The sequence below is a fragment of the Lissotriton helveticus genome, chromosome 8 (assembly GCF_964261635.1).
Source record: "Lissotriton helveticus chromosome 8, aLisHel1.1, whole genome shotgun sequence".
Lineage (NCBI taxonomy): Eukaryota > Metazoa > Chordata > Amphibia > Caudata > Salamandridae > Lissotriton > Lissotriton helveticus.
Genome location: NC_136069.1, coordinates 1730656796 through 1730670674, shown reverse-complemented (window position 1 = coordinate 1730670674; position 13879 = coordinate 1730656796). Strand labels below are relative to the sequence as shown.

Below are 13879 nucleotides of genomic sequence, written 5' to 3'. Positions count from 1 at the left end.
CTATTGTTGTCCAAGCATTCCTAATTTAATTGTTTCGAAATAGTGTTTAGATAGGAGCAAAATCAATAATCCTACTGTTGCAGGGACAATTCTCCACAAACGGAACTATGGACACCAAAGACCAGAGTAATAATATTTCAGAGGGGCGTGTTTGGCACACTGTATAAATAAACCTGGTAGTGTCAGCAGCACAGATTCCTCCTTCCAAAAATTGCAAAACTTTTCGCTCAGTCACTCTAGTCCGGACTCTCTAGAGGAAAAACTACAGAGTCAATTCAAGTTTAAAAGCTTTATTAAAAGTTTAAGTAAACACATATATTAAAATAAAGTTAGTTGGAAATGGAAAAGTGCTTGGTGCTGATTTGATGAGTTCTGGAATGGTACACATTTCTTGTGGTCGAGCCGAGCTTTCACCTGGTTTCAAGTTGATGTTCCTCTCTTGTCATTAGAAGTCCAGTTTCTGTCTGTTCAGAGAAAAATAATGTGTGTTAAAAAATTAAGCAAGCATTCAACAATTGTGACAAAAAAATTAAGCAAGACAACAGCTTTCCCTGGAAGGAGGGACATTTACTTTAGACTAGAGTAGACAGTCAATTAATTTTTCAGTTGTTTTCACATTTTTTCATTCATAGACCAAATACTAGTGGAGTGGTGTAATCTAACATTCTTAAATCTACTTTGTAGGTGGAACATCTGGTGGCGGGGCCAGCTCGGATGTGGTCATCATTGACTCTGAGTCCGAGGGTCGATCTGGGGAGGAGGCGGCGCTAGAGGAGTCGGACCAAGAAGAAGTACAGACTGTGAGGAAGGAGACAGTGGCGGTGGCGAGTACAGGTAAGCTGGATCATGGTACTATCTGACTCTTAGATAGGATATGATGTGTATCCAGTGGTGGCCCAGTGACAAATTACAATATGGTAATTACAGCAGGCTGGGACCGAAAGACAGATAGAGGCAGAGACAGAGAGAGAGGAAGACAGAAGGAGAGATAGAGAGGGAGGGAGCCAGAGGGAGGGTGAGGGAGGGAGACAGAGAGAGAGAGACAGCGAGGTAGAGGGAGACAAAGGGAGACAGAAAGAGTGAGACAGAGAGAGAGAGAGAGAGAGAGAGAGAGAGAGAGAGAGAGGGAGGGAAACAGACATATCGCCTGGGCCTGGTGCAGATGATACGGTTGCTGGTGTGGTTAACGGCTCAGAGGAAAAATCACTCACTTCTGCCAGATCTCTTTCATATGAAAGAGCACCAAACCAAGGATACAAGAGAGTTGTGGGAAGGGAAATGGTGATTCAAGCGCCCCTCCCTGCGGACGCCCATGATACTGGCCTGAATAGTTTTGTACTGCCCTGGCTAGTTGCTAGTTGTACTGTGACACAACTTCCTGCTGAATCATTTTGTGTTAATCATATTCCTAAAGAGCATTGCTTACAGATTATGTCTTTCTTTCTTCATATAGTTGGCAATACTAAAACCTCCAAACCAACGAGGAGTATGCTGGCTGTACTGGCCCGGCAACGGAGGCTGGAAGCAACTGTTGCGGAATATCGGCGACTGGTGGAACTCGAGGGGGATGACACGCACTCCAGTGCATCCAACTTAACATCGTCTACATCCTCCTCTGTTACCCCACGTTCTGCCGGTAAGCACAGTGCTCCAGCGAACCGGAGCCGTGCCGGAAGACGCCACCGCCGAGCAGCAAAAGCTGCACCTCGCAGCACTGTTAAAGGTCGCTTGCGCCGTGCACTCCGCAGAGTGTCAGACCTAGAGGCGGAGGTCCAGAAATGGCACAAATTTCAAAATGTGGTGGAGGGCCTCCGCCTAGAGCAAGCCATCCTCCAAGAAAAATATGATGCCCTGGCCCTAAAGCATGATGCCCTGGAGGCCAAACTTACCAGCTTGCATCCCTAGAGTGTCCCTTGCCCCTTTTTTTGAGACTTTTGGGGGGTGGGAATTGGGAGTTGGGTTTTTTGGGGACTTTTGAGGACTATTTGTTGGGGTTAGGGAGGGTCTTGCGGGAGATTATTTTGTTAGGGATATAAATATACTTTTTCAAACTTTATCTGAGCATACCTGTTTTTTTACTACTTTTGAGCTGGGTGGGTGGTGGTTTTGCAGTAATTTCATTTAACAGAACACTGTCATCGTGTTGGTTCACGTGCAATAGGCCAAATTTTTTCCTAAGTAAATGCCTGTCACAGACTTTGTCAATTCAAGAGCCCTAGGACTTTGCTGCTAGTACCACTGTCACTCTCTCGCCTCTCCGAATACTCCATTATACTACCTCCCATCCAAAAGCTTATCTTACCTGTAATTTGTGTTTGAGGGCTGGCTCCACCTGGAATTCACAGAGTCCTAACGCGTTCTGCAGCAGGGCCACAACTGGAGTTTCCCGGCGTGGATTTTCTGCAAATCAAAAGCAATCAACATTAGAAATGTGGTAGCGGTGCTGACACAACCCTAAAACCTAGAAGCCCCAGAGACAGCACCCCTGAGACAGGCAAGCGAGCAATAGAACGCCTACACGTTCACGTGCAATAGGCCAAATGTTTTCCTAAGTAAATGCCTGTCACAGACTTTGTCAATTCAAGAGCCCTAGGACTTTGCTGCTAGTACCACTGTCACTCTCTCGCCTCTCCGAATACTCCATTATACTACCTCCCATCCAAAAGCTTATCTTACCTGTAATTTGTGTTTGAGGGCTGGCTCCACCTGGAATTCACAGAGTCCTAACGCGTTCTGCAGCAGGGCCACAACTGGAGTTTCCCGGCGTGGATTTTCTGCAAATCAAAAGCAATCAACATTAGAAATGTGGTAGCGGTGCTGACACAACCCTAAAACCTAGAAACCCCAGAGACAGCACCCCTGAGACAGGCAAGCGAGCAATAGAACGCCTACACGTTCACGTGCAATAGGCCAAATTTTTTCCTAAGTAAATGCCTGTCACAGACTTTGTTAATTCAAGAGCCCTAGGACTTTGCTGCTAGTACCACTGTCACTCTCTCGCCTCTCCGAATACTCCATTATACTACCTCCCATCCAAAAGCTTATCTTACCTGTAATTTGTGTTTGAGGGCTGGCTCCACCTGGAATTCACAGAGTCCTAACGCGTTCTGCAGCAGGGCCACAACTGGAGTTTCCCGGCGTGGATTTTCTGCAAATCAAAAGCAATCAACATTAGAAATGTGGTAGCGGTGCTGACACAACCCTAAAACCTAGAAACCCCAGAGACAGCACCCCTGAGACAGGCAAGCGAGCAATAGAACGCCTACACGTTCACGTGCAATAGGCCAAATTTTTTCCTAAGTAAATGCCTGTCACAGACTTTGTTAATTCAAGAGCCCTAGGACTTTGCTGCTAGTACCACTGTCACTCTCTCGCCTCTCCGAATACTCCATTATACTACCTCCCATCCAAAAGCTTATCTTACCTGTAATTTGTGTTTGAGGGCTGGCTCCACCTGGAATTCACAGAGTCCTAACGCGTTCTGCAGCAGGGCCACAACTGGAGTTTCCCGGCGTGGATTTTCTGCAAATCAAAAGCAATCAACATTAGAAATGTGGTAGCGGTGCTGACACAACCCTAAAACCTAGAAACCCCAGAGACAGCACCCCTGAGACAGGCAAGCGAGCAATAGAACGCCTACACGTTCACGTGCAATAGGCCAAATTTTTTCCTAAGTAAATGCCTGTCACAGACTTTGTTAATTCAAGAGCCCTAGGACTTTGCTGCTAGTACCACTGTCACTCTCTCGCCTCTCCGAATACTCCTTTATACTACCTCCCATCCAAAAGCTTATCTTACCTGTAATTTGTGTTTGAGGGCTGGCTCCTTCATTTCTTCATTTCTTCATTGTGCAGAATCCAGGCATCAGCATTATGGGTAATGGATAGGGTGAGTCTGGAGGAGGAGGACTCAGGATAGACGACCAGGACTGAGTTCTTGTCAACTAACTGTTGTGAACCGGAGGAATGCTGCGGCATCAAAATCAAGACAGTTCTGCTGATGTGCTTGTTGTTTGATTGGGTGATTACAGTTTTGTTGGGAATGTGATGAAGCACTTGCTAAAGAAAGACAGACATACAGGAATAAAAGTGAATAAGGAGGACTATTTACAATTAATGAATGAATGATTGAGTCATTTTCAGAACTCGCTGTCAGGGAAGCAGAACTCGTCCTCATACTCTGCTAAATCATCAGTCGGGGTTACTTCTGGTAACTGAGGAGAACTTTCCTCGGGTAGGGAGGTGTCCTCTTCTTCCTGCGTGCATTCTCGTACTCTGTAATCTGGTGGTATGAAGTGCTGGTTCATCTTTATCATGGTGAGCCGCTCCACATTTGCGGGCAAGAGGCGGGACCTTTTGGAAGTCACAATGCCACCAGCAGAACTAAAAACACGTTCTGAAGACACGCTTGCGAGTGGGCAAGACAAGTAATTGATAGCCAGGTTGGTGAGCTCTCGCCATATTTTTCTTTTCCCATGCCAATACGCCAATGGGTCCTCAGTAATATTGACCTCTGTTGAGTCATCCAGATAGGCCTGCACCATTGAAAGAATGTCCTCCCGGATTCCTGTACTTTGCACTTCTGTGTCCTTTCTAGGACCAGGAAACCCTAGCTGAGTTAGCCAACTCGCTTCAGACATATCGCATGCGCCTGGTGCAGATGATACGGTTGCTGGTGTGGTTAACGGCTCAGAGGGAAAGTCACTCACTTCTGCCACAGGCACAGATGGTGAAGTGCTTTTTTGGGACGCCTGATCGCCTGCTGATTCACTAGTAGTACTGTCTTCTCCTACAGTTTCCTTCCGTTCTATTTCAAAACGAATGGCTGACTGAGCTAGCCAACCTTTGTACTCTGTAACATCCGATGTTTCAAAAGGAATTATTACTTTGCCAAACAATGGCTTTTTGTAACGTGGATCCAGAATAGTAGCACAAATGTAGTGCTGTTGTTTCTTGATATTTACAAGCCGTTCATTGCTAACTAGGCGTTGTAATAATCTCTGCGCCAACTCATGTGCTTCGTTCTTTCCAACGTCCTTTAATTGTGAAGACACCACCTTGACTTGGTGCTCGAGCTTCAGCAACAGTGGGATAGCTTTGCTCAAAGAACAGTCCTCCCTGCTCACGTCACGCGTGAAGACCTCAAAAGGCCGAAGCATGTCTGTCAGGCTTTTAACTAGCTGCCATTGCTCCACCGCTAGCATCATTCCTGTCGTATCACCACCCAGGTTGTAGAAATACTCATTGACTACTGGAAACAGCTCATGCAGACGCTCAAGCATGTAGAAGGTTGAGTTCCAACGTGTTGCTACCTCCTGGATAAGTGCTTTCACTGGCATTCTACGTTCATTTTGCTTGCGCCTCAGCTCCTTCCGGGCCTTAAAAGAATGGTTGAAATGTGTGCATATTCTTCTGCAGATGGTCAGTGTTTTGTCGACTGCAAGTTCTTTTTTCAAAAAATTTTGCACAACAAGGTTGATACAGTGCGCCAAACACGGCACTCTGATATAGAAACCGTCCTCCATGGCCTTAACTACATTCCTGCCATTATCTGTAGAAACATAACCAACCTTGCAATTTCTTGGGCGCAGCCATTTCAAGACCTTTTTGTTAAAGTCAGCCAAAATGTTGACTGCAGTATGACTTTTCTCCATGCCAAACATGGCTAATGTTGCATGTTTACGAGCACCCTTAAAAATCTCGACCAAATCACCACCTGCATTTATCTGTTTAATAACCCCTGAAAAAGAGACCCAGTGTGCAGTGATGCACATGTAATCAAGGGCTTGGCAACTGGTCCACATGTCTGTTGTCAGGTGTATAGTGTGAACAGCACTCTTCTGCAAAGCTGCCCCCACCAACTCAAGCACCTCTTTGTGTAGTGCTGGAACAGCAACCCTGGCAAAATAGTACCGGCTAGGAACCTTCCATTTAGGGGCCAATGTTGCCACGAGTTCAAGGAAACCCACACATTCGACAAACGAAAAAGGGAGAAGGTCCACCGCTAGCATTTTTGCCAGCTTAGTGTTATAGAGGCGTACAGTTGGGTGGTTGCGTTGAAATTGCGCATCTGAGGAGAACATGCCTGAAATGGTGCGCTGGACAAATTTACGGGATGATGCGGATGCCTTCTTCGACCCACTTCTGATCAGTGTTGACATTTTCCGCATTGGTGTGTCTCCCAGACTCTCAGTGTGCCTGTTATGTGTTACGGAGGGTGTGATGCTGCAAGGGGTACTGGGTGCAACCGGACACATGTCTGACGCTTCTTCTACCTCCCCATCATCTTCAGATGAAACACCTACTATGGGTATATTTTGGCCACTTGCCCTTTGGGATCGCTTTCCCTTGACGTTTGCTAGGTGCGGAAACCATTCGACAGCGTGCTTTCTTTCAAGATGACCTATCTGGCCTCCGGTTCCATAGTTGGTACCAGTCTTACCACGGCTAACTCTAGTCTTACAAATGCAACAAACGGCTATGTTATCATATTTTTCATGGACACTAAAAAAGTTCCAAACTGGGGACTGGAAACTTCTGGTTTTGCCGCACGAGGTGATACTGCTGCCAATGCCAGATGAAGCAGTGGTGGATGAGCCTTGCAGACATCTACTGGGTTGTGCAATTATTGCAGCAACCTTACTTGAGGGAGTCGAGCGGGATGGAGTCCCCCTCCGGGGAGAAAATATGGGAGCTGTAGGTTTTGTTGAACTTGTGGTACTACTTGACTGCGTTGGTGGTGCTACCAGTGGCACGTCGCCAGGGTCACGCTCAGCATGACGTCGGGATAGGGTGTAAATGTCTGTCTGCTGCATGGCCGGTGTGGCTGGACTGACATGTGTGATGACTAGGTCATTGCTGTCATCCTCTTCAACAACATCAGAATGCACCACTTCATCAAGTCCGACGTTCGGATCCATAAGTATAAGCTTTCCGGGGCCCTTCCTTTTAACATTTGATACCTTTCGCAGCTCATGGTGTGCCTCCCTCTCAGACGTCGGAGATGGTTGCCAATCCAGATCCAGATCATCGTCTGATGGAGCGGGGCTTGAAGAGGAACTTCTACACATCCTCCTTGATCTTTTCCTTGCTGGGGAGCTGGGAGAAAATGAATCATCAGGAGGAGTGGCTTCGTCTTCCTGACATGATACCCCGGCTCCAAAGTCAATTTCCTCCTGTGCCCCTACTTCTGGAAGAACAACCATTGTTGGAACTTGCACCGCTCCATGGCCATCTTCACTGACCTCTACTTGCAAGTCTCCATGGACCTCTCCTTCTCGGCCTTCTCCTTCTCGGCCTTCTCCTTCTCGGCCTTCTCCTTCTCGGCCTTCTCCTTCTCGGCCTTCTCCTTCTCGGCCTTCTCCTTCTCGGTCTTCTCTTTCTCGGCCTTCTCCTTCTCGGCCTTCTCCTTCTCGGCCTTCTCCTTCTCGGTCTTCTCTTTCTCGGCCTTCTCCTTCTCGGCCTTCTCCTTCTCGGCCTTCTCCTTCTCGGACAGCTCCTTCTCGGACAGCTCCTTCTCGGACAGCTCCTTCTCGGACAGCTCCTTCTCGGACAGCTCCTTCTCGGACAGCTCCTTCTCGGACAGCTCCTTGCGCATGTACTTCTGCTTGTACTAGTAGCCCATGCAGTTGTTGTTGCGGCTTTGGTTGTTGAATAGTACTTGTGAGATGAGTTAAAACCTGTGTTGATGGCGTGCTGCTACTTTCTTGCGATGATCCAACATCACTGGTCGTTGGTGATTCAACAACTAAACAGGCTACCTGTGCAGCACTCATGGTGGGCCTTTGTTTTTTTGGTTGTTGTTGCCCAAAAAATGTCTTGGTTGAGCAACCAGTCGCCTTGGTAAGTGGTGCCACTTGCTTCTTCTTCTCCTTAGTAGAGACATCTTTCTTGGAAGAGGACCTACGGGCACCTCTTTTTGGAGCCATCTTCTTCAGATGTCTTAACAACAGGCCGCAGCAGCACTTCTTCCTGGCACTGATGCTCAACGATGATGCGTAGTTTTGTGCACCTAAACGCAAATGAAGACAGAGGAACATCAGTAAATATAAATGTTGCATATGTAGCGCTTGAATAAACAGTTAGCAAGTAGGCATTTATGAATACACACGTGCACACCACACAATATGGAATTTTCAAAATTAGGATTTGCTAAATTTTTGGGAAACAGGAATTTAACATTGATCCAAGAGAGCACACACACAGAGGGTTGTGCTTTCATGTACCCCTGACTCCGCCTGGGCACCATGGGTGAAAGCAAGGCACAATGGGTGTAGGCCTATGTCTCATAGCTCACTGCCTGCCTTCAAAATGGCCGCTTGACCCCCCCATCCACATGGCCAGGACCATGCCTCAAAATGGCCACCACCAACATAGCCAGCACCCAACCCCTACTCCAAAAAGTGAAAACACACAACACAAATCAAATCACCACAATCCAATGCCATCCATCCATTTTCAGAAGGCTTATGCTGCCTGCTGGTGGTTTTCCGGTGCAAAATTGCATTTTTTACAATTTCGCGAGTGCGAGATTGTTGCTTCACGGCGCAAACGTGGCAAAAACCCACAAAATCCGCGAACAGACCGATTCTGGGCCCCCCTGGGCATAATGGATGACATCAGAGCACAGAATCATGTTAACAAAAATAATTTCAACAAAACAGTTGTATCATCCATGCACCCATAAATAAGCCTGGTGGTTTTCAATTCATGTGCAGCAGAATTGTAATTTTTACAATTTCGCGAGTGCGAGATTGTTGCTGCGCGGGACACGAGCAGTGCGAACACAAGCAAAAACATCCTCAGCTCGCGAACTTGCAGATTTTCCCCCCAAAAAGTCGAAAAAAAAAACACACACAAAAATCACCACAAACAAACAACATCAACTTACTTCTTTGTGAAATCAAAATTCGAATCCAAAAGTAATCCAAAAAGCCTCAAATCCAAATATCCAGCAGCAACCACAAAAAGTAATCCTTCCCAGTCAAGAATGATCGAAAAGTGGCCAGGAAATGGAGGAGCTTGCTGGACAGGAACAGGAAGTTGGAGACTGGGGCACTTCCTTCACCCCACCCCTATGGGAGGAGCTTGCTGGACAGGAACAGGAAGTTGGAGACTGGGCCACTTCCTTTACTAAGTAATTTTTGTACTTTCGCTAGTGCGAGATTGTTCCTGCCCGCGCCGCGGACCGCGAGCAGCGCGAGCAGTGCGAACACAAACAAAAAATCCGCTTCGCGCGGATTTTGCGTATTCTCGCCGCATCCGCGAGAGTTCGCGGATTGCGGATTCCCCGAAAATACGAAAAATCCGCGAGCGTAACGGATTTTACGCCCATAGTTACTTGTCATCTGCAGCCACTAGAAGATCATCGACATATTGTACTAAAGCAGAACCAGGAGGAAGTACAAAGGAATCTAACTGGCTTTTTAATGCTTGACTGTAAATGGATGGGCTTTCACAATAACCTTGTGGAGCGCGTTTAAACCTGAAGCTTCGTCCTCCTAGAGAGAAACCGAAGATATCTCTGCTTTCCTCGGCTATCGGAATGCTGAAAAAGGCATTCTTCAAGTCGATAACCGAAAACCATGCTGCTGTAGCAGGAATCAACGTTAATAATGCAGTAATGTCTGGAACCACAGGAAACTGTGGAATCACAATTTTATTAACCTCTCTAAGATCAATTACAAACCTATATACTGGAGGCTTTGTTGGGTCAGTTCGTTTCAGAATGGGCAGTACAGGACTATTACAGACATTACCTCTAGTTTCTTCTACAACGTCTTTCTTGATCAGATCTTGTACTATCAGCAGGAGCGCACGCTCACCTTCACTAGAGATTCTGTATTGTGGAATTCGTGGAAATTTTACATTCGCTTTCAAAGTTACTACATATGGTGGGATTTCTAAAAGACCTACATCATTAGGACCAGTCGCCCAAAGAGTATCAGGGAGAGAACGCAGCTCTGGTGGGAGTGCATCCATTGACAAGTACATTGGAGAGATGATTCTTTTACCCAACGTAAGCTGTACTCCTTCTGGAGAACAGTACAATGTCGCATATAGGCGTTTTAACAAGTCTAAACCAAGTAGATTTTCATTACAACCTGTCGTCAAAATCAGGGGAGCTTTCAAGTGGCAGGGTCCAACAGAAATAGACAAAGGACCAGAAACAGGGTTGTGAACAGGGGCGCCTGAGAAACCTACTGAAACGTTTGTTGAGCCAGACAAAGGTGCGCCAGGGAGTTTCGCATGTATGATAGAACTTTTTGCTGCACCAGTATCCAACAGAAACGGTTCGACTATACCTGATGTTGCTACTGCGACATAAGGCCCACTCTGATCTACTGGAACTGATACTACTCCCTCTCTTTGTCCATGGCTGTCCTAGTATTCACTTTGCTGAACTTCCTCACTAGCTTCATAGTAATCTTCAACATGATACTGTTGAGACCTATTCTGCTGGGCAGATTGTCCATTTCGTTGATCGAAATAATTAGAAGGGCGATCACTCGTCTGTGAAGGCATAGCACCTCGTCCTCGACCTCTAGAGTTTTGCATAGAACTACCACGACCTCTCTGAGCTGCCGCAGCATTATTTTGTGCCCGTACCGGACACTCAGTCTTATAATGGCCTTCCATTTTGCAATAAGCACACTGATTCCATTGGTACTGTGGCCTCTGAGAATTATAATCCGTTCTTTGATATGACCCTTGCTGTGTATTAGTCTGATTCGTGCGAGGCGGATATGCTTGCTGTAAAAGAACTTTAGTTTTTAAATCTTTCGTCTTTTTATCTAATTTTTCTTTCTCCTCTTTATCCCTATTTTCATAGTACTGAGCAGTCGCAAGTATTTGCGCAGTCGTAGAGACAGCCCACGCACTTTCAGAATTTTTTAATTTACCACTAAGTTCTGGCAACAGATTGTGCACAAATTTATCAACAAATAATCTCTGGCCTCCTTCTGTGCTCATATCCTGACCACTATGATCCACAAAAGTCTCCTCGAATCTTGTGAAAAAGTCGGAGACGCTTTCGTCTTTCTTCTGTTTGCACGCGGACAATTTGTCCCAGTTAACGCGTAGTGCTGGCATTAGGGTTTTCATTAAGTCGATTATTCTACCGGGCAAATTAGCAATTAAGGGTTCAGGTTTAGAACCACCTATTTGTTGACCATCCGCTGCAATTATAGCTGCCCAATCACCACCTAGGGCAACTGGGTGATTCTCTTTACGGATTTTAGCCCAGATTGGTTGCGGTACTACATTACCAAATAGCAGATCTATGTCAGCTAGATTTAATACACAAGCGTCAACTGTTTGAGCCAACTCTTTGTAGTATCCTGCAGGATTTTTACGTGGATCTGGCAAGGCCTGTTTCACTGCTAATACTTCAGCTCGCTTCCATGGAATATGTATCCATACTCTCTGGAATTGGGCCGGAGCGGCTGCAATACCAAGGTTTACATTAGCTTGCACAGCTTCACGCCAAATTGGTGGAACCTCTCTCATTAGATATTGACGACTTTGTTTCGTACTATGTTTCTCTAACTCCCTCGGTGAACGAAGGGATGGGTCATTCCTATAACTTAAAATCAGTTCCATCGCTTCTTTTATATTTTGACCAACTATCATACCTGCAGCAAACTCTTTCTGAACATTAATTAATTCTCCTAGATTTGATTCAGGGTCATCCTCTTCCAATTCCTCACGTAGAAGGAAACACATTTCATCGAACACATATCGTTGTGTCAGTTCATTCCATTGCATAAATGTATCTAATACATCTTGTACATTATATCTTCCAACTTTCGAAACCCATCTAAGAGCAGTGGAATCTAGTATTCCTCTTTCTTCAGTACTGGGAAGCTGACTACGTCTCTGCACAGAGTCAGAGGTAGGAGTCTTAATCAGAGTTTTATAGAAGGGAGATAGAATATTAGAGACAGAATCAGTGATTCTCCGACGAACAGAAAGCGGAGTCATAATATTAGCAGAAGCAGTAAATAGAGTAGCAGTTGGAACAGATAGATCAGGAACAGTAGGAGTAGCGGGTAAGACAGCTCGTGAATTAGCAGGTGTGAGCGATACAGGTATAGGTAAAGAAGCCGGCAACCCTGGAAGAGGGGGCGCCGAAGGAACATTAATATTGACCACAGGAGGTACAGGAACTTGATTCAGAGGAGCAGGAACACCAGGTTGTCCAGCAACCGGTAATTGAACATTCGGTATAGGTGGAGCCGTAGCACCCTGTGCATACGGTGGGGGTGATCGTAACAGGTAAGACAACAGGGGATCCTTTTCAGGGTCCTCTACTATCTTAGCTGTACTCGATGGCAAAGCAGGATAGCACTTGTCTATCGCTAAATTACGCTCTCTATTGGCCATCTCCATTGCCTTCTCAGACTCGTTGAGTTGCAGCTGCTTAGCAGACTGTTCTAAAGTCAACTCTTGCTCTTTCTGTTCTTTCTTCAACTTTTTAATTTCTCTCTGTTTAGATTCTTTTCGCCAATAACGGAAAGAATCAAACATTGCCGGCCGGGCTTTCTTCTTGAATAATTTCGTTTCTAAATTATCAAGAACTTGAGGTTCAAAACTACCATGCAGTGGCCAACTAAGGACACCATCTTTCTCTGTGTAGTGGATCCATATCTCGTTATAAGAGATAGGGCCCACACCAAATTTGCAATATAGATCATAAAGGGGAGTTCCAATCGGAGGTACCAAACACGAGTCCTCCAACTGGGAATCACTGTTGCAACTGAAACAAGACAACATACAATTTTTCCGACTTACCATTTTATAATCCGGAACACAAAACAGATAAAACACAAATCAAAAGAAAGGTTCGCACTCGAACCAAGAACTTAGGCCTACCAGAACAGACAAACGTATCGATACCCGAACTGAACTGAATGATTATCGTAACCAGAATAACCAGCGACAATCTTATGAAACCGAACCAAGACTGAAAACTAAAAGGATTATCCAAACAGGAGCAAACCTTACAAAGTAGCCAACTATCAACCACTTAATACTTAACTGAGGCACTGAAGACGTCACCAAGGAGAAACCCGTCACGTCTCGCCGTACTAAGGACTGCACCTCGGGTCCAAGACAGGGCGACGGTCAAGGCAACGGACCACTGTAGCCGTCTGAACGGGAACCCTCGTGGAAGAGAACGTCGGGCCACTTTTGCGATATGCCGGGATCGATGAAGTGGGGCGCCTCCCTCTGAAATCTTCACACGAAGCTTCTCGAACTCTTCAGGCTTTTGGACCGGTACCGAATGACGTCGCCCCACGTTGGGCGCCAATTGGAGTTCTGGACCTTTTTAATTCTGTCCAGAGGTGTCAGGGATAACACCCGAAGACCCCGGAGTTCTACCTGTCTCGGTGCACAAACAAACAGAAACACGGGCTTCTCGATGGTGGCGTCAAAGACCAAAGGTTTATTACTGCAGGGACACAGAAGTCACAGAAACTACACATGGGCAGTATCTAGGAGCCTGTTCCATTTGTACAAAGAGGGTTGCTCCTTATATACTGAATATTGGGCTTTAGGCAAATTCTTCACATGTTAGCACATTCCAAAACCTTTGTATCTTAAACAATAAATATTTGACGTTGCACAGGAATCGTCAACAATATCTGATGTCAAAACATTACGAACGAGGGGTTCCCACTATTCCATCATTATCCCATGTCAACTTTTCATTCAAGACCCGGACCGCCTCATCGTAAATTTCGTTACCTCCCCCTAATAAAAGCCCAGAAGGAAAGGAGCAGAGCCAGGTGTAGAAGATAGAACAGTAGGATAAGAGATGTTTGTGGGTCATAAATGGGCACAGTTACCGGCTTCGGCCGTCTAATCATGATCAGGCC

General features: G+C 46.0%; 1 long non-coding RNA gene across 1 annotated transcript; it reads right to left on the bottom strand.

Moving 5' to 3' along the window:
• Positions 1 to 274: 274 nt before the first annotated feature.
• LOC144772192 (uncharacterized) lies at positions 275 to 2406 on the bottom strand. Its single transcript, XR_013599685.1, has 2 exons — positions 2303 to 2406; positions 275 to 464 (listed from the first exon to the last, which is right to left on the bottom strand). It is a non-coding gene; the product is annotated as an uncharacterized LOC144772192 (long non-coding RNA).
• Between the last annotated feature and the right edge of the window lie 11473 nt (positions 2407 to 13879).